The sequence below is a fragment of the Mytilus edulis genome, chromosome 13, assembly GCF_963676685.1.
Source record: "Mytilus edulis chromosome 13, xbMytEdul2.2, whole genome shotgun sequence".
NCBI classification, from domain to species: Eukaryota; Metazoa; Mollusca; class Bivalvia; order Mytilida; family Mytilidae; genus Mytilus; species Mytilus edulis.
Window position 1 is genome coordinate 48,471,858 of NC_092356.1, and position 22,074 is coordinate 48,493,931.

General features: G+C 30.7%; 1 protein-coding gene across 6 annotated transcripts in view; it reads left to right on the plus strand.

Moving 5' to 3' along the window:
• Nucleotides 1–22,074, plus strand: part of LOC139500792 (uncharacterized) — a 35,895-nt gene that overhangs the window by 11,583 nt on the left and 2,238 nt on the right. The window contains exon 1 of one of the 6 annotated variants that reach the window (XM_071289650.1): nucleotides 6,092–6,193. The exons of 1 other annotated variant lie outside the window; for it this stretch is intronic. The gene's annotated coding sequence lies outside the window, so the exon portion shown is untranslated. Of the gene's footprint in view, nucleotides 1–6,091; nucleotides 6,194–14,595; nucleotides 14,657–19,352; nucleotides 19,496–20,738; nucleotides 21,008–22,074 lie in introns of those variants that run through there. 4 more of the 6 variants (XM_071289656.1, XM_071289653.1, XM_071289654.1 and 1 more) reach the window with 4 other exon arrangements.

Below are 22,074 nucleotides of genomic sequence, written 5' to 3' on the forward strand. Positions count from 1 at the left end.
ATAAAAATATTAATAATAATTAAAAACCAATTGTTCAGAGAACAATTGAAAGTCTTTCCAAATCAAAGAAAGTTTGATAAGAAGATAGTTTCTTCATACTGATGCGATAAATAATGGACAGGTTTAATTATACTTTTGAGTGAAATAAGGGAGATAATAAGCTACTGGCGGTGAAATGAATGTCACTTCCTGGTCTCATATGATAGCTTCTTTCACACTGATTCCAAAAATATATAGTTTCTATATACTTTTGTATTTAGAATGGGAGATAATTGGCCACTTCCGGTTTGTTGGAAGTCACTTTTAGTCTAATCAGTTTATGTTTCTATATGATAAAATATATGGATTATGAGTACTTTTATAAGAGAAAATTGCAAAAAAGGCTACTTCCGGTTTTCTCAAGGTCACTTCCGGTAGTCATTTTTCAAGGTCATATGTCACCTAACCTTTGTACAAGTTCAAATAGCTTTATGATGAACTTAGTTGAAGTAATAATCAAATAACCTCATATCTAGACATTTCAGGGGCACTAACTCCTATAAGATGCCATTAAATTGTATCAGACTAAATGTAGCATATATTTATTACAATAAAGCAGACATTTTGCACCTGCTTTTTTATGTGTATCTTTCAAAGCGTCGGAGAAATGGAAAAACAAGCAAAAGTCACAATTGAGAACTTGACCTTGACCTTTGACCTTGCCCTCCTTTTCTAAGTTAGTACCTAGGGGCCTCAAATAAAAATATCCCAGGCTTATACGGTTAACAGTTGATGAGTTGAAAACACATACCGACAAATTTATTTTGTAAGGGTAGATAACTCCTATAAAATTTCATCGATTCGCTTCGATCCAAATTAACCAAAAATTCCTGAGGATGTAACGAACAATTTGTAAAAGAAATTTAGTTGATATCATTTTTTTTTACAAAGAAGATGCAATCACTTGATAAACAGTGAATAGGGAGATAACTCTTACAAAGAAAATGGTTAGGCTTAGCAGGGTGAAATTTAAAAGCGCATAAACTATACGATACAATACGAGAAATATCTAAGCGACATATTGCGAAACAAAAATTTCAGAAGTTGGTTGGAAAAAAAAATAATCAGAAGAAATACAATAAGTCTTTCCACAGAAAAATGGAAAGACTTAATAATAATAATCAGAACAAATACAATAATAATTTTTCAATAAATCAATAAATCAGTTAGGATTCTAAAAAGAATACAACTTTCAATTCTATGATGACTCAGTTGATTGGTGTGTTCACGTTTCCCCAATATTTGATATTTTTGTATGCAGATTATAATTTATTTCTTCTTGAAGAAATGTGATTTTTATGCAATACGATTTAGTGAAATTTAGTTGTAACTTTAATCATATTAACATCGAATCAAGCTTATATTAACTTATAATGAATTGACGGATTGAAAGTTGAGAAAAAAAGTCAAAGTTAGAAGAAGAAACAACCTTCATCAAGTAGCTATCATTTACAAACAACAGCGATTTAAAACGAAACAATTTTTGTATTATTTTAAAATTATAAAAAAGTCAGACTTGTTAGACAAAAACACTACATTATCTTGAAATAATGCACAGAAATAGGCTTTTGGGTCATTCACTAGTATCATGTTATAATAAATTCTGCATAGAGACTTTGAAGTGAAGTATAAATTATATAATACAAATAAACGAAAAGCATTGAACTGACCAAACAAATATGCACAGGACCTACAGAGAGACACTTTTATAGGATGATAAAACACATTCAGCACTTAACAATCTAAAAAAGCAAACACAACAATCATGATTCATAAAATGACATTTTATAAGAAAATTATTAAGAACAATACAAATACCCACTACAGTCGAATTTGCATTTGGGGGAGGAAGGTAGCTTTGGTCGGTAAGTTCACCTTAAAGTTATCATTCCTTCGATGTTGACTGTCTCTTGTTTATTTTTGGATGTTGATCGTTGAGTTCAACCGGCTGCTACTGGTATCCAGTTTATTTCTGTGATGGATTGAGTTGTTGAAAGATTTCTACAGGTCGTAGCTGTTTGGTTGCGCATGCATTGGTAACGTGATTCTTAAGTTTGCTGTGCCATCTCGCTCTCTACGTGATTGTCGATATGTTGCTCTAGATGGTCTTTTACTGACGGCTGTTTCCTTCTATCCAGTATTCGGTGATATTGTCGGCGAATTTCGAAGATGTCGTGTCGATGGTAAACTATATAGCGTCTTCAAGCGAATTAATATTACTAGGTCAGGTGTAGCAAGGGGAGGAAGAGTCCCAGTTTCTATTTATTTCTACAAATCATTTAGGTCATACTAGTACATAATCAGCCTCTCAATATGATATTGGTGAATGCTCGTTGGGCGGAATTGCTGGTTCAAAAGTTGGCGAGGGATATTTGCGGTGCTAGTTAAAGTTCATGTCATAGACAAATAGGAAATTGAATAAACGGTTTCAATTAATGATCTGTGATTTAATTAATTATTTAAATTTATAAATTTGTACTAAAATAGTATTGATCAAGTGACACATTTTTCCTAACTATTAATCACAATCTTCGTCCTCATTATATACTTTATTCTTCAAGTGGTAGATTGACAAAAGACAGCATGCATATATCATCGCTTTTCAATTATGTTAATCTTTCATAAATCAAAGGCTCTGTGTATGAAGTTCTGGGAAGACTTTATGCATGGTTCGGTGAATCTTGAACAAATTTTCAACTCAACTTGCAGTTTCCGCTAGTCGGGAAGTAGTCCAAAGTTTGGCTAAATGTTTTGGAATCTTGGAAATCTTTTTAAATCGTTGTCCTCACGCATTCACTCTTCTTTTTGAAGTTTTTCATTCATGTTAATATAGCACTATTCATACGGTTTTCCAATGACATTTGGTTGGGAATCTGCCCATCAACATGAGGTTATTCAAAAAATTCAAAAGTGAATATTTTGATAAAATGTTAATTATATGTGTTATGAATCAATATTGTTATCTACAGGTACATGTATCTCTAAAAAAACTGATAAATTGCATAAATGAGTTGTTTTCGGTTAGTAATTCGGCCATCATTTCGCAATTTTTTATAGGAACAAAATCCTTTGCGTTAGTTTAATGCCATCATGTTGTCGCCGTCGTCGGCCGTGTCGGTTCAGAAGACGTCCGCAGACACATTTGATTTCCGGACAATTACTTTAGTTTAAGAAAATGGATCTCTATAACATTTCACTAGGTTTATAACCTTACAAGGAATGTTGCGATTGATTTTGGAGGTTATGGTACCAATAGGTCAGGAATAAGGGGGTAAAAAACATGCATTTTTGTAGTTTCTGGACAATAACTTGTGAGTTAGTGTATAGATCTCTCTGAAATTGTACCACAAGGTTCAATATCACGAAGGATTTTTGAGTTTTGGGGTAATTACTCAAGAAGAGCAAGAAATCTTCAATTGAACAGTATTGTGCAATAGCACATTGTAGCGTAAAAGCACAGTATTGTGCAACAGCACAGTATTGCGCAATAGATAAAGGAATCAGATGTTCACCGGTGTTCAAATGGCATAAATCGATTGAGAGAAAACAAATCCGGAATACAAACCAAAAACCAAGGGAAACACATCAAACATTGTCAAATGCTCAATTTTATAAAACTAAAATCACACATATGTTTTTCAATAGCACAGTATTGCACATTAACAAGAAATATTCAATTGAAAATTGATACAAATCTTTTATCAATTTCAATCGGATTAATTTAAGTATTTAATTTTGGGGGTTCTTACTTTGTATTACTATTTTGGATATTGGGCCCCATTTTGAAATTGGTCTACAATGATGTCAAAAAGGTCCAAAATTATACTTTCTTAATTTGATTTCAACAAAAACTAAATAAATGCGACTTATGTTATTGTGCATTTAGATATTTTCATTTTGGTCCCGTTTCAAATTTTGTTGTTAGATGTTGTTAGATTTCGGATATCAGATCGTTCTAGGTAAATTAAATGTCTCATTACAAATTTCAAGGTCATTGAACACATTTATTTTGTGTAAAAAACCTGCTTTATGTCATAAATTTGACCCCAATCCAAATTCAGACAGTATCAAGCTTAAATATTGTGTCCAAACTTGTTCCCGACTGTTCAGTGTTCGACCTCTACGGTCGTATCGGGCTGCTCTCAGCGAAGCATTTTATTATTCCACTAGTAAGGATAGTCTCTCGAGATTGGTCATATATTCACACATATCTTACCGTGTCCGTTTAGGCATAGATATATTAGTCATTATATCTATGGTTTAGGGAAGCTTTTGATATTATTGACAATAAATTCTGAAAGTTTCAAGACACCTTATGTCTTTCGGTGTTATCCTAATCCAAAGCCCACATCTGTAAAGTACAATTAATCTTAGAATTTTCTATTGTCATTCTATATAAGAATCATATAAAACTTATATTATACATCATATGCATGTTCCATTATACAGCTTCCTAGTACATGCAACACGTACTATGTGAACATCTTTTGTTGAGAACTTGTTAAATAAACTAGATTTATTTAGATGTAGAAAAAACTTTGAATCAATTGATTTACATGTTTGGACATTGTTTCAGTATACGGGTATTTATTTACAAAGTTAATCATCTGCGTATAAAGGCAATATTTTACATTAGAAAACTTTTATTGACTGTCTGAGGAAATTGATATTGCAGTAAAATATGGGCGCTTTGTATGATAAGTCAGACAATTTCAGTGCTGAATTATATTGTTTTTTAATCACTACCGGTTAAGTTCAATATTAAATTACAAATCATCTTGTTTCTGTAAAAAAAAAGCTACAGATAACTCTCCAGTTTTAGTAGGAAAAGGAATGTTTCCTATTACTATTCATGCTTTAAAAGCTACAGTTGGATTTTGGTGGTATATGTAAAATTATTTTGTTTTTCTGTGTTTATATACATTTCAGATTATTTTTAAAAGTGATTGAGATTATAACGCAATACTGACTGCTGTTGTTTTATTCGTTTGATGTGTTTGAGCTAATGATTTTGCCATTTGATAAGGGTTTTCCGAGTTGAATTTTTCCTTGAAGTTTTGTTTACATTTTTCTTGTACTACAAAACCTATCATATTATCAATGATTATACAGCTGTACTTTCAGTATCCACTTTTGCAAGAATTGTTCAACAAATTTCTGGTGGATTCAAAAGTACACAAGAACATCTTTATGTATAATTGTTTGTTTAATATTCATAGATTATCGTTGATTATCTCAACGAGATTGATTTTCTCGCTTAAGCCGGTACGGCGAAAGCAAGAAAAGCAACCGAGTTGAGATGACCAACGATAATCTGTTTATCGCTATTTTACCTAAGATGACGTTGACAATTTCATGTCAATTTCATACGCAGCGCAACGTGCCTCCTTAGTTTCTAGCGATAATTTTCATCTCAAGTGAGTAGTATGATATGAAAAATTATCACAACAAAAAACAAAAGGTCAAAGGAAAAAATGCACAAAATAGCGATAATACACGTTATAAAAATATCCTATACTATTTTATGGTGTGCTCATAAGGCACCTGCTATTGAGAGGATACAATTAGATAAAATCATCACAGATACCAGTATTACCAGCGTTTTGTAAATACAAATTTTAATCCTGGTATCTGTGATGAGTTAATTTACAACCACTGGGTCGATGCCTCTGCTGGTGGAGTTTTAATTCTCCGAGGGTATCACCAGCCCAGTAGTCAGCACTTATGCACTGACATGAATTATCATTGATATGGCCATATTTATAAGTTAAATGTTTACAAAACTTTTTAATTTTTGAAATACCAAGGCTTTCTACTTAGGAATAGATTATCTTAGCCTATTTTGCAAAACTTTTCGTCTTGATATTTGTCTTATTTTATCATTGTGAAACATGTGCAATGTATATTATAACATTTGTATAAAAACCTGTAGACAAGTATGTGAAATTTTAATAAAATAAATTATTTTTATATTTAAGATAAAAATGATGATATACAAACTGATTTCCTTCCTTATATACGTACAATATGTATTCACCCACTTAATAAGTACAGAAAGTACACACGCATTAATATAATAGATTTCTTACTGCGATGTGTGCACAATTTAAGTCGACCAAAATAAAACGGGAGAACATTAGAAGATTCTATAAAGGTAAAATAACTTTTGATAATCATATTTTGAACTTGTGCATCTGTAGTGCACCATTTCTACCCACAAACTAATTTAACAGACTTTTTGAGTTTACAAAATGTTCAGGTGTATGAATAAATACTTTTAAATAAAGAGTTTAAAAATTCAGTAAAAATTTATAAAAAATCGTTATAAAACTAGTATATATGTTCCGGCCCATAAAAGAATTTGGACCATACGCGTATGGTCATGACCATATGAGTATATACTCAAATGGTCCTACCATACGCTTATGGTCCGACCGTACGCGTATGGTCGGGGTAATTAACACTCTGTTACAGTTTACTTTTAATACTTATAGTATGACCGTTCATTAAAAAGACGCTATCATATAGGTAATTTTATTATTATATTATAATAATTACAGTCTATCTCTATCTATAAGAGATTAATAAGGAAAAAAAGGGGTGTGTGTGTTCCAACTATATGTCCCAATTCAAATGCATTGATCATAAAAAAAAGAGGGGTTCCAACACCCAGAACCCTCCCCCTGGATCCGCCACTGGGTTAAGAGCACTGTCTGTCTGAAATTTTGAACTAAAATGACTACATTTAATTTTATACAATCAGAGTGTACTTATTTAAAAATAAATTGTACTGAAATCAACTTATTATGAAGACAAAATCTGGTACGAAGGGCAAATGACACCACAATAATATTATGATGTGATGATGTGAGTAGTGTCACTTGATGTATTATCATACAAATCTGAAAATATTTTCAAAATGATGTTCTACATAGTAATATTTTTTTTAGTACCTAAATAAAACAATGAGGAAAATTTACTCCAGCACAATCTAATGACAAATCACTTAATAAACCAATTAATGTTCAAGTACTATAATCTAAAAAACAAATCACTTATGCAAACAATTGAGATATCAAGTTAGTAGACAACCAGGCTCACAGCCTTTTGTGAAATTTTGCACACAAAATGGGCATGTATATATATATGTGCCTATGAATAAAATGTATATATATTTAACTTCTATACTTCCAATCATGAGGTACAGATAATTAAATAATGTATATAAATAAGTACAAATGTATAAACTGCAGGTCATTATTGCAAACAATATTGAATAAATCAATTTTAAAATGCCTTTTTTTGAAATATGTTTTTTTTGTTGCAGGAATATGAAATTAACAGCAGGTCATCAAATTCGTTTTTGTAGTATTATAATAAAAATATTAGCTAAATAAAAATTAGAAGTTTCACATACTAGTAGTTAATTTTACTTACTTGTCAAAACTATAATAAACACATTTTATACCGATTGTCATTACCAATTTGTTATTACGAGTGAATGGCAATATGTCGACTTAAAAAAATAAATTCCAAAAATTTCATACTGAATTGTTACACAAGAAGTCACTCGAAAGTAACATAGTTTATTCCAGGTGAATTTGGTGTATTGCAGTCATGTTACGATTTTTGAGATCTAGAGCTTCTTAAAAACACCGTTGACATATCGGAATGGCCCAAGACCTCGGTATCACTGTACACAGCTACAAAAAGGCTAGCTTTTCACTCGCAAACAAAAGGTGTAAATGAAAAGGATCGTGCACAACCAAGACTTGCAAATGCAAAAAGCTATGATACCGTGTAGAAGTAAATATCACCCCAAGGCTACATGTAAGAATGTAATTAGAAATGAAAACTAATATGGCATCAATATTCAATTTTTACGTAGTATTTGAAATATAACCAACATTTATTTTTAGATAAAGTTTTTGTATTATTGAAACTTTTATAATGTAATTTAAAAAAATACCTATATGGTCCAAATACTCATATGGTCCGGCACGTTAATAACCTAACGATTATTACGGTCTGACTATACGCGTATGGTCGGACCATATGAGTATACGCATATGGTCATGACCATACGCGTATCGTCCAAATACTCATATGGTCCGGAACATATATAAATATATAAAAAAAAGAGGATGGGAAATTATCGCAAATTAGACAACTCTCCAAAAGAGACTAAACGACACAGAAATTAACAACTGTACGCTTTTAACAATGACAAAACCCATAATGCATATTCAGCTATAAAAAGACACAAAAAACAGTTCAAACTAGAATACTTACGGCCTAAGAAATGTACATTAAAGGAACGAAAAACAAATATTGAACATAGCAACAAACGAAAACCACTGAATTACAGACTCCTGACTTGGGACAGGCACATACATACAGAATGTGGCGGGATTAAACATGTTAGCGGGACCCCACCCTCCCCAAACATAGGACAATGGTACTCATCCACTAAAAAGTAGTACCTTAACCTATTTATATTAACAAATTTCAAAAGAAATAAACAAAGTGGTATAACACTTCAATTATGATCATAATATTTTAAGTGATTGAAGACTTCGTGTTTTTGAAACTTCTCCTATGCTTTACAAAGAAGCTTTTATATTTTATTCCACGGACAAACTAAGTTTAAAGGAGGAAATTAAGAAACCATGATTGGAAATGTGAAAATAAGAACAGAAATCGAAACAGCTTAGTTTGATTAAAATGTTTTGTGCAACACCTTCGGATCAAACTGAGAGAAAATATAGCAGAAAACGAGTTTGATAATAAAGTTTTTTTAAAATCTATTTTACAGGGCAAAAAAAGTTAAATCATGAAGAATTAAAAAAAAAACATAAATGTATATACTTTAAAACCCAACAGATATATTGATCAAGAACTTTTCGAATAGTTTCAACACTATAAATTATTATTTATTAAATCTTTGACCAATCTAACTCTAATTAAGTTCATAATAACAAAACATCTGAGGATCTGTTAAGTACCAAAGGTGCTAATAGTGTTACAAATCTATGTTCATTTATAGCAATGCATTTAAACTTGTTTAACCAAAATGTATCGAAATACACTTTTTGTTCGCAAACTATGTTTTATAAAACAATTCACGGCTCATTTCATCACGTTCCAAAACGTATATGGAGGTCTCGTTTATGTGGAATTAAACAAAGGGCTAACAGAATCGTGTTGAAGTAAAACATGTTATGTCATTCCTTGTTATATCAGTATATACACAAGGCCGTTAGTTTTCTCGTTTCAATTGTTTTATTGTTTTACATTGTCATTCCGGGGCCTTGTATAGCTGACTATGCGGTATGGGCTTTGCTCATTGTTGAAGGCCGTAAGGTGACCTATAGTTGTTAATATCTGTGTCATTTTGGTCTCTTGTGAAGAGTTGTCTCATTGGCAATCATACTACATCTTCTTTTTTATATATTAGTAATCATATTAATTTTGGTAGCTAATGTGATGCATCTAACCTCAATGACAAACATATATCATATGCCAACTATATATTCAGATGGCTTATGATAATACATATATGGCTCAGTGTGTAAAATGAAATTTGACTTTTATTCTACACAAAAATACTGTAAGTCGGTAAGGATTTAAAAAATAAAAACATTAATTCAATAAATAGATTGTTAATTTGACGAAAGAAAATAAACATTTTGGAACTTAATTTAAGTCTCAGAGAATTTTTTTCTAACAGTTAATCATCTGTGTTGAAAGTATTAAAGTCGATGTTTTGCGTTAGAATATCTTTAATTATTCTGCGATAAACAGAAAGGGTATCCACATTTGGGACTGTTTAAAAGTTGTCAAACCTGGTACTTGCTATGATAAGGTTGAGAAACAATTCGAATCTTGTATATTGATTGCTAATGTCAAGTTCCAAATTTGAAATTGTGCCAATTGTCGTGTTATGTTATAAAAGCTACAGTTTACATTGCAGTTTTAGAAAATTTGAAACTGATATGTTTCCAATGGCTATATGTACTCAGTCGGATTTTTTTTTTATCTGTATTCTAATATTTAACATTTATACATAAAATATATACATACTACACATAATATATATACATACTACATATAATATATACATACTACACATAATATATATACATACTACACAAGAAAAATCATAAAACAATGGTAAAACAATGTATTATGTTATATATCGTCTACACAATATTTAAATATTGAATGCAATGACACGTTCTGCAGTTTCTTGCGCAAATAATTACATTTGATGTATGTTTCATTATAATACGTTATTCTGATTGGCTAACTGCACAGCACGTGCTATTCCTGAAACAATTGTATTAGACAATAACATTTATCATTCATGATGACACGAGGTCCCACAATAAAGTGCACAGGTAAATTAAATGAAAACTTGATAAAAATCGTGTTTTCATGATTCTAGCTAAAAAATGTAATTATAAGTATTGAATGCTTCTTTTTGTAACTTTATAGGGTTGTAAAAGCGTTGACAGTGCGCACATTTTTTGTATGAAGCGCTTCCGCGCTTCATACAAAATGTACTTCGGTCAACGCTTTTACACCCCAATAAATTTACAAAAATCAGCATTCAATTCTTAAGTAAATTGTCCTTTTAAATAGTGTTTTTTTTCAAAAACATTTCATATGTATCTAATACTACACATTAAATAGTTCTACAGGTAAGTTATATACTGTTTTAAAGAAATAAGTCTGATAATATAATCAATATTACTAACTGTTCATATGTTTTAGTTAATTACTTCTTCTGAAGTAACAATGTCTCGATTTAGTTCAAATAAAATTAATAAAACTAACATTTCCACCTTTGAATGGTCTAATTGAACCAAAAATAAATATCACTTCATTCATTTTATTAAAATCAACAATATCAAATAAAATCAATAACTTTTGTTGCACAGACGTATCAAATTGATTCAAATAAACTTTAAAATTCTTGATTTACTTATCTAATGATAATACTTCCGTAAGAAAATATAGCTTAATGGATTTACACAATATAAATATCAAATAGATAATATTTTATTTTATCATATGTTTAGTAGTAAATACAGTAGTTTTGCATATGTGATAAATAGCTTGCTGGTTAATCCATATCGCGCAACTTTGATGCGCACCCTTTATCGCATACCCTTTATCACACCCCTACCCTTTATCGCATACCCTTTATCACACCCCTACCCTTTATCACACCCCTACTTTTTTTTTTTTTTTTTTTTTTTTTTTACATAAAGTCAGTTTTGGTTTTTTTTTTTTTTTGGCTTAAGAAAAATTTTCCTCAAAATAGGTAAATTTTTTGAATGACGTCATTGTTTGGTATGTGACGTCACGAACGTCGAGTTTTCATATTGTATGTGACGTCACGAACGTCAAGTTTTCATATTTTTTGGCACACTAAATGCAACTATGAAAAATACAAAACACACAAATTAATACAATAATAAACAAAATATTTTTAAAACAACAGCACGCAAATTGTAAGGTAACTCAGGTGCTTCGGATAAGTAATTGAGCAGTTCTTTTGAGGCCTTTGAAACAAGACATAAGTAGAACTGAAGGTAACCCAGTGCTATGGATCAGAAAACAGTTCATATAATATTATACTCTTCTGTTGAAATATATGATAATAAAATATTATCTATTTGATATTTATATTGTGTAAATCCATTAAGCTATATTTTCTTACGGAAGTATTGTTTTCTGATCCATAGCACTGGGTTACCTTCAGTTCTACTTATGTCTTGTTTCAAAGGCCTCAAAAGAACTGCTCAATTACTTATCCGAAGCACCTGAGTTACCTTACAATTTGCGTGCTGTTGTTTTAAAAATATTTTGTTTATTATTGTATTAATTTGTGTGTTTTGTATTTTTCATAGTTGCATTTAGTGTGCCAAAAAATATGAAAACTTGACGTTCGTGACGTCACATACAATATGAAAACTCGACGTTCGTGACGTCACATACCAAACAATGACGTCATTCAAAAAATTTACCTATTTTGAGGAAAATTTTTCTTAAGCCAAAAAAAAAAACAACCAAAACTGACTTTATGTAAAAAAAAAAAAAAAAAAAAAAAAAAAGTAGGGGTGTGATAAAGGGTAGGGGTGTGATAAAGGGTATGCGATAAAGGGTGCGCATCAAAGTTGCGCGATATGGATTAACCAGCAAGCTATTTATCACATATGCAAAACTACTGTATTTACTACTAAACATATGATAAAAAGTGTATAATACATGGCAAAATCCGTATCACATGCCGTATCACCCTCGACCAATATCATCCCTCGGGCCTTAAGGCCCTTGGGCTGATATTGATGTCTCGGGATGATACGACATATGATACGGATTTTGCCATGTATTATTCTCTATTTATACACAAATTATACAAATCAATGAAAGGATTAAGCGGAGTATAAAATTGAGAAAGGAAATGATATAAACATAAAAAATAAAAACAAAAAGCATTTGAATAATTAACCATTACGTGCTTTTTCTGCTTAGCTCTTTGACATTTCTTACAGATAATAGTTGCACTCCTCTAATAGAAAACGTTAACTATTTCAAACTTATTTAACTTGAAAACGAGTTCATGGACCCCTCTCTTTTAAAATGCCATTTGGTTTGATTACGTAAGAAGAATAAGTGTGCCAATCCATAGGCGGATTTAGGGGGGGGGGCCAGGGGGCCCGGGCCCCCCCTTTTTGGGAAAAAATTTGGTTGCTTATATAGGAAATCACTGAAGCGTGACTGGAGCGGGCCCCCTCTTAGGTCAGTCAGTGGGCCCCCACTTATGAAAATTTCTGGATCCGCCACTGGCTCAGTCTATCTATAGTAATCAGCCGACACAATGTATTTTAAAAAAATCGGCATATTCAAGTAATATCGCAAATGCAGTATTTTTTTTAAGCGCAAATGAAATCAAACCTTTTGACGCAAATTTAATGAGAAATATGCGCAAACTCCATGTATGTGCGCATTTCCTGTTGTGTTATTGGAAATCAGGTCAATAGAATAATACTAGCTATAATAAATGATAATCCTATTCAGAAATCAATCGAAAAGATACATAGAGCTAATAGAACATCGGGGGTCACATTGTTATCCTGGGATTGGAAACCCCCTTTTTTAAATTTGCTGGATCTGCCCCTGGACAACAGACGCCCAAGTGGAAGACGCAGAACACAAGTCAACGCTTATTACGACGTATCACTGCAATACTTGATCACGTAGAATAATGCTATACAGTGTTTTCTTTGTATATATTTAATTTTCATTGTAAAAATTTTGAAAAGTTAAGCACAAGTGTCAAATTTAATTGGCTTTTTATTCAAGAAAACATAGAGGTATTGAAAAGTATTTCAATTTATATTAATACATGTTTTGAACTGAGAAAACTATCAATATAGTTTTATTTAAGACGTTTAGAATATTTGCCTGTTAATAATAGATATAATTGTCATGCATTTTTTTTTCTAATATGTGTGTGGCTCTGATCTGGCTGTGGTTTAACATCTAAGAATTGAGATGTTTATATTCATATCTATATATGATTTATATTAACATTATTGTGTCAATTATTAAAATCATTGTAATAAATTACTTTGCTCTTCTGGGGACGAAAAAATATCTTATCTTATTAAGAATATTGTACTTATTAAACTGTGAAAATGTATAACCTCCCCCGATATTTCATATAAACTTTTATTCAAACATAACATAAATAATTGTATTTTCGTATGTAGATATTAAATATCATCTTTGTTGAATCTTTTTTAGCTTACAATTTTTTCTTATAGTTGTTAGTATTGTCTTGTGTATATCTTTGTTACAATCCAATATTGGTTTCATTTGATTTAAAAATCGACGAATGTTAATATAAAGCTTGAACGACTGTTAGAAAATGGACCTTATTTGAAATGAATTAAATGGAAATTGGCAATACCTTTGTGTACAAGTAAGAAAAAAACACATTTAAAACGTATCACCTAGCTGCTATTTAACAAACTGTATGATGAACGAAAAGATAACTACATTTGGCCGTTTCAGAATCTAATGCATTCTGGGTTATATTTTCAAAAGCGTACACCAAAACGTTGTGATTGGTTAAAAACGTTCCAAACAATTAAAATTCAACCAATGTGGTAACGTTATTTTCATTTTGGTGTACGAACAATGAGATTACCCATAGTCCTTCAAATTCTGAAAAGGCGAATTAATCAGTTTTATTTTATAAGTATAACAAGCGACTAAATCAATATCAATTAATTTACTCGGCAAAGCTCCCTATATACTAACAATCATAACTTCAGTTATAACACTTGACTTTGACATAACTGGAAGATCAGATTTATTAAATTAAATGCAAGTGTCCTTAACTAATCACAATGCAATTATATACATAGATATGATAGTAAATGTAGTTTCCGTTATCATGGGTCAAACGATAAAGCTAAATATTAGCCAACGGTAATCATCTTAAACTAACACATTGACCTTTTATGTAGATAGGGCATTTTATTTTTTTTAGACTCGTGTTTAGGAGGTTACGAACCTACGGATACATGTAAACAATGAGGTTTGTGTTCGTTTAGCTCTTATATTGCATTACATGAATACAGTAGGGGCTATGTATGTGTATTTCCATTGTACAAGATGTATTTGGGTCGTTATAAAAAAAAACATGCAAAACTATGTTATTTTAGTCTTAAGGTGGTTCCTAACACTACAGGGAGATAACTGTGTATAGTCAGCTTAATGTTTTAATTACGTTGTGTTGTAAAAGGAATATTAAGCTTCTCAATGATCAAAATTGGTGTTTGTCAAATTGCTATATAACCAGTGTAATTTTTCTGACAAAACAGTTGGTTCAAAATTTTTGAAATTTTTTTATTTATGTTAAAGGTCTTTGACCAAATTTCATGAAAATTAAACGAGCCAAATTAATTTTAGTGAAAGTGTTGGGTACCACCTTAAACAAAAATCCCAGACATGAAAATATATCAATATAACACTTGTATATGTTAGATATGAATGTTTTGTGATACATTTATGTACAGTTTACAGTATGTAATTTTATAAAACATCCTTAAAATTTTCTCAACGCCTTGGATATAGCCAGAATTAACTGTTATTTTTTAATATAATACCTTTCAGACATGAAATTGGACTATTATTCATATAATTTGTTATAAGAATTTATCACTTTTTCTTGCATTTTGATACATACAAACAGTTTTTAATGACTCATTTTCTAAGTCACTGGTGTAACTTAAAGACAATTGGTTGGGTAAGTGTTATCTTTCTCAAGATTTCAGCATTTAACCCCTAGCAATATTACCTGTAAGCATGTTATGCAAATGAAAATAATAAATCTATGTTGAAAATTTAGTGCAAATTCTTAAAAGTAAGTACAAACTACATCGTAAATGGAAATAGTGTCTATGGTGTGCCCTTATAAAAATCATTTTCCGAAAGATTTCCTGAACTTTGATTTATGAAAAGATATTGATCACAGAAACATGCATCAGGAAGCACATATAAAATAGGGAAATTGAACACTTATTTTGTAACTAAATAACAAAAATACACATAAAAATCAATGGTGTTACTGTCAATGGCGAGACCACTTTAATAAAATAACACCACTGACCAGTTTAGTAACACCACTGAATATAATATGACAATCTGTATTTTTTATGTTTCTTTCACGTTTAACAAGCGAAACATGATATTAATTATGAAATATTATACTTATTAAACAATGTTTGAACAATATAATGTATTACATATACAATGTTTTCACAAATTGGTGTATGCTGGTAACACCAATGACACTATTTAGTAACACTATTGACAATTTTAGTTATTGATGTTATGTTATATAATTTGGGATTTTTTAGCATAAGAATCATTTTTTTCTTCTTTTTCTTTTGCTCAGTGTTCTTTGTTTTGTGTTCCTTACTTAAGAAAAGAAAGGAGTAGGTTCAGTAAGACCCCTTTTTGGCCCCAAAATATAGCAGTTTTACAAAATTGTTAAAATGTAAACCTTTAGTTATTTATTGGACAGTAGAATGCTTCTGCTACATAAATATGGGCTGTTTTTGACAATACAATGCACATATATCCGGTACTAGCATCATTAAGTCATGCTAAATTACTGAAATCCTCATAATTCTAGCATTTTAGTTAAATTTTAGACGGTTTTCGTGTAAAACAAAATTGGCCGCATTCGTGTTCATCCTTAATATTGAAATGTAAGTTGTATTTTATGATAATACATAACATATATAAAGGTTCAGGATGAACACGGATGCGGCCACTTTCATTTTTACCAAAAACCATCTGAAAAGTGACATTTTTCGGCATATTAGGTAGATTTTTCATATTTTAGCTTGAATCGGATCGTTTTTAATGACTAAATCTGTTAAAATCTTTCACATAAACTAATTAATTCAAATAAAATAGACACTTAAGTGTTTAAAAAGTGGTCAAAATCTTTCGTCAGATGAACCTGAAATTTGAGGCCAAAATCGGTCCTTACCGGACCTACTACTTTGAAATGTGTTGTCAATGGTGATACTTTTGTGTCATTGGAGTTCCTTAAGGGTCAGTGGTGTTACTATATAAAAATTCAATATTTTTTTTATTTTTTTTAAAGAAATGAAAGTGTGTTTTAGGTCGTATACGAAGGATTATACATTATCTAATCATTCAATCTTACACAATTTACATATATTCAATTTAGGTGTATTTTCAAATAATTACAACGGCCATAATTTTGACAGCCAACTTTTTACGACAACTTATTCTGAAATTTAAATAAAATATCTATAAAATAATGTCAATAAGTAGTAATTTCAATCGTAACAACAAATTGGAACAGTTGTTTGATATTCAACAATATTCATCATTAACTAAATTCATGATTAATATTGGTAACACCATTGACATGGTTCTATCAGAGGATGACCTTAATTTGTTAAAATTAAAGGAACTCTTCATTTTTACCATTGCATATTTCTGAAAATAGTTGCTACCATAATATAGAATAGGAGGACATATTTAAATTTTTTAAACAATGACATCATTTATCCTCATCAAAATTTGCATGTTTTTTTGTGTTTTTATAATAACCCATTTCTGAGTGATACTTATATAAATTAAAAACACAAATCAACAACTTGTTTAAACATTTGAGTATTGAACAATACAAATTCTGCATATATATGTGAACAGACATTTTCTTTGCAAAAATGTATAATAGTTTCAACGAACAAAATCATTCTTTCATTATATATTCAGTATTACTTTCAAACTTTTATACGTGATAATTATTTGATAACTGGTGTTGATTGATGAAAGGTTAGCATTACAGCGGTGCTTTGCTTTTGAGCCAATGCAGAGGCGGATATAGGGTGGTGGCCCTGGGCCCAGCCCCCCTTTTTTTGGGGAAAATTTGGTTGCTTATATAGGGAATCATTGAAGCGTGACTGGAGCGGGCCCCCTCTTAGGTCAGTCAGTGGGCCCACATTTATGTAAATTTCTGGATCCGCCATTGCAATGATCATTTCATTTGTGCCAACCACCATATTTCATTTCAGCTAAACTTTGACATGTTAATTACGTTAATAAAACAGATGTACATAATAAATGTATGCATAAAAGTAACTTTGAAACACCGTTTTTATTTGCAGAAGTAGACAAATTAATCCTAAATCCTTACAACATGAACATCCGGTCTCTTTATCAGTAAAGCAGGATAATCTTTGATTCGACTTCCGACTTGTCTACACCTTGGATGTGTTTATAATTTAATTTTATAATGGGTTTTCTGTCAATCTCAGTTTAGTGGCGGATTCAGAGGGAGGGTTCCAGGGGTTGGAACCCCCCTTTTTATCCTGAGTTGGGACCCCCCCCCCCCCCCCTTCTCTTCAAACTGGCTTGATCTGCCACTGCAGTTTGATATTGGCTTTGTAAGGTGGTTTTATGTTTGTACATCTATACTCAATTCCAAAGATCAATATTGCAAAAAAAAAAAGGAGCTTATTTTAAATTTTAAAAACTGTTCAAAGCAAAAAAAAAGCCATTTGCCAATGTAATAAAAAAAAATAACTAATCGCTGTATTTGAATATCAAAAATAAGACAACTTGTGACCGAACGCCGCTATGGATTAAACTCGTGCGCACGAGTTTAATCCATAGCGGCGTTCGGTCACGCGTTGTCTTATTTTTGATATTCAAATACGGCGATTAGTTATACTATAAAACTCTTTTTGTTGATCGCTGGAAGTATTTTAAATATAAAATTTGTCTACAAATTGAAAATAATGTAATACAATTAAGTTTTTAACTAATATTGAAAAAAAAATGTTTCATTATTTGATTTTTTATAACATTTTAATAGTTTAATATTGTATTAGTATTTTCGTCATTGAGTTTATGCGATATTTGTTGTTTTTACTTCGTTATAGGACATGGTAGCCTTTAGGACTATCCTAAGACACCTATTTATATATCCTAACTTTAGGACATGTCTTACTTTAGGAGACTTTTGTTAACCGAATTTAGGACTAAGACGTGTCCTAAGACCATCCTAAGACATGTCCTAGTCCTAGGACAGCTTCGTTGACACGGCCCCAGGATTTACAGGGTCTCCTTTACATTTATCTAAGAATTGAATGCTTCTTTTTGTAACTTCATTGGCGTGTAAAAGCGTTGAACGAAGTACATTTTGTATGATGCGCGGAAGCGCTTTATTCTAAAAATGTGCGCACGGTCAACGCTTTTACAACCCTATGCAGTTACAAAAAGAAGCATTCAATACTTATAACTTCTTAATGAAATTCTTATTATACAATCTTTATTGAGTACATAAAACTTTCGTGTACTCTTTACTGCACATTGTTAAATTCAGCAGTTTTAACTCTCCAGTTATAACTTTGTGCTCTATGATACAATTTACGTTTCTCAAAACATTTTCTATTGAACTATGGTTTCCTAATTTTTATTTTTTTAAAGAATTATCTCCCTTTCTAGTGACTTATTTCCCAATACCAAAGCACATTTTGAGGCAGCTTGTAAAATTAAAGAAGTATTGAATTAACAACAATATTATCTATCAGACCAGTATCCATTTTTCAAGTTTAACAACTGTTACAATTTAATAACTAACAGCTTCATCAATGCAATCATTAAATTTCTGATATTTGTCATTGTCCTATTGACATTTGAAACGTCAATATCAACATTTATATTTCAAAAAAAGGCATATCTTTACATGACATTTCAATATAAATTGCATTGTGCACATCACTAAGCATTGGATCATAAGGAATAATTTAAAAATCTAAAATATTTGTAAACAATTCAGGAGACATAATACAATAGTCAACAACAGTGGATTCTTTACAAGTAAGTAAGTGCCCCAATATTTTTATCATTGAACAATCTGCCATTTGCAATCAATAAATTTAAATCTTTGTATAAGAGACGACATCAAAAGTTCAATGATCGATAAAAAAAACCCACTTAATTCACATAGTTTTTTCACTGACCCCCTCCTCTTAATTCGGGGGAAAATGATTGACCAATAAGGAAATATGTAAAATCGATTTTGGATAAACAAAACTTGCAGCAATTTTAACACCCCACCCCACCCCAACCCCACTCCACCCAAACTATTTGAATTAAGTTTTTTTTTATCCATCATTGATCTTTTGATGTCGTCCCTAACAATAATAATATATTTCCATAATTATCTACAGTTTTACCCAGACTAAAACGTTTTATTGAAATACCTAGTGCATTTAACATGTTTAAGTCGATAAAGTCAAAATTTTCCTTGTCAAGTTGTACTGATTCACTATTAAACATAGTGATTCATTTCAACAAAGTCATCTTTCTTTCCGGGATGCGCTTTAAAGTCACCAAGTAGGCCGACCTTGCAGTTTTTGTCGAAAATGCATACTTTAAAAGTTCAGTTTCTATAACATCGAAAATGTCAATAGAGCTATATTCATTGTCTCAGGTGATATGTAACATGCACCAAATAAAACAGGTTCATATAAATTATTATTAACAATTAAACCACAATGTATTTTCACTAGAACATTCAAGAACTTCAATATTTGAATATAAAATCTCTTTAACAAATACCACTATACCACCAGATTTATGCTTTGCACCTTTTCTATTTAAAGATGGCAATTTAACAAAATTAAACAAACACTTTACAATGGTGCACCTGGTAAATAGTTATCATGACAAAGGTACCAGGCTTATAATTAAAATACGTCAGACGTATGTTTTGACTTCATAAGACTCATCAGTGACGCTCATATCAAAATAGTTGTTTGTCAAATAAGTACAAGTGACTCGGGTTTGTTAGAGGAATTGCTATGAACTCACTAAATTTCCCAGGGGAGGTGTTATTTCTTCTGCAAGTCTAGTAATCATGATGTATACAATGTTTATTTAACATTTTTCTTCATGTTTCCTGTAAAATGGCGCAAAGGTTTTTTTTTTGTTTTTTTTAGCGCAAATGAAAAATAAGCTTGTGGCGCAAATTAAATACTGTATTTAAATATTTTTTACCGCAAATGCAATGTATGTGCCTATTTCCTGTTATTGTTAATAAGAACAATAGGATAATAATAACTATAAGTAAAGGATTATCACATTAAGAAAGAAGCTTGTAAATTGCTTCTAGTCAATAAAGAAAGGGAATTTTATGAATTTTAAATGTTGTAATTATACTAAGTCCTCAAGGGTTAACTTATCTCCTTTTGATCAATAATTTATTTCCTGGTCAGTGTATGACTTCATTTCGACCATTATAGTGAAGACTAGCTAGTCTCATGGATGTGAGGAACAATTACTTCTTATATGACTGGAAAAATTCTAGTACAAATTGAAAACGTTCATAATTGTGAGTATGACTGAAAAATAAAAAAATAATTTAGTTTATTTATTTATTTATGAACCCAAATGATATACACCTTTATATAATTCAATTGTTAATACACATGCAAATGATGTTATCAACTAAAATTGAATTTTTCAAATAAGTAAAAAAATAGTATCTGCCTTATATAAATTTCTTATATATCAGTTAATGGTGCGGAATGCTTGAAAAAAGTATTCTTACTATTCTTCTTTTCATTGCCCGATGTGCCAAAAGCATATAACAAAGAGGAAAAAACTAACCAGAGTTGAGAAAACCTATAAGCTAAATCTTTATGATAGATATCAATCATCAGTTTCTGGAGTAAGGATCTTATCTATATTCTTAATCTTTAAGTCCTTTGTTATTCTTAAAGTTGCATGCCCATATATTGATTCATATAAATTATATAAAAGTCTGAAAATTGTACCCAACATTATTTTTGTCCCTCAACGGGATTCGAACTCGCACCTTTGATACACTACGTACAGCACACATATATTGTAGCACCCTATAAATAATTTATATTAATGTTATTATAATGTGTTTATAGATAACATACGTACACAACATTTATATGTTTGAATGTGCTTCAGGGCTGTGCTAACTTATTCATGTATAGAGAAATCCTTTGTTCAGAACAGGATAATCAATACTAAAAAATGTTTCATATTCTTTACAATTATGAAACCAATAATTTTATTATTCTAAACAAAACGAAATTAAAAAATATAAATTAATGTTGATAAGAAATTAATGAAGAAATTCAAATATGATGCAGAAAACGTCTTTTGATACGGTAGATTTTGAATTGATATATCATGTTATGGAGTGGTATTTGCCTTAAAAATACCAATGAAGGGACTGTGTTTCTAGAGTCGCAAGTCGAGGTAAATTTGGTTATAAATTGTTATGTCAGACATTTTTGATACGCAATACCCATCAGCCCTCATCTTGTCTATGCAACAAACAACCACCAATTGACTAATGAGAACTGAAATAGCATGAACAATCTCGGATGACGGGTTAGTATTTGAATACATAATTGTTTT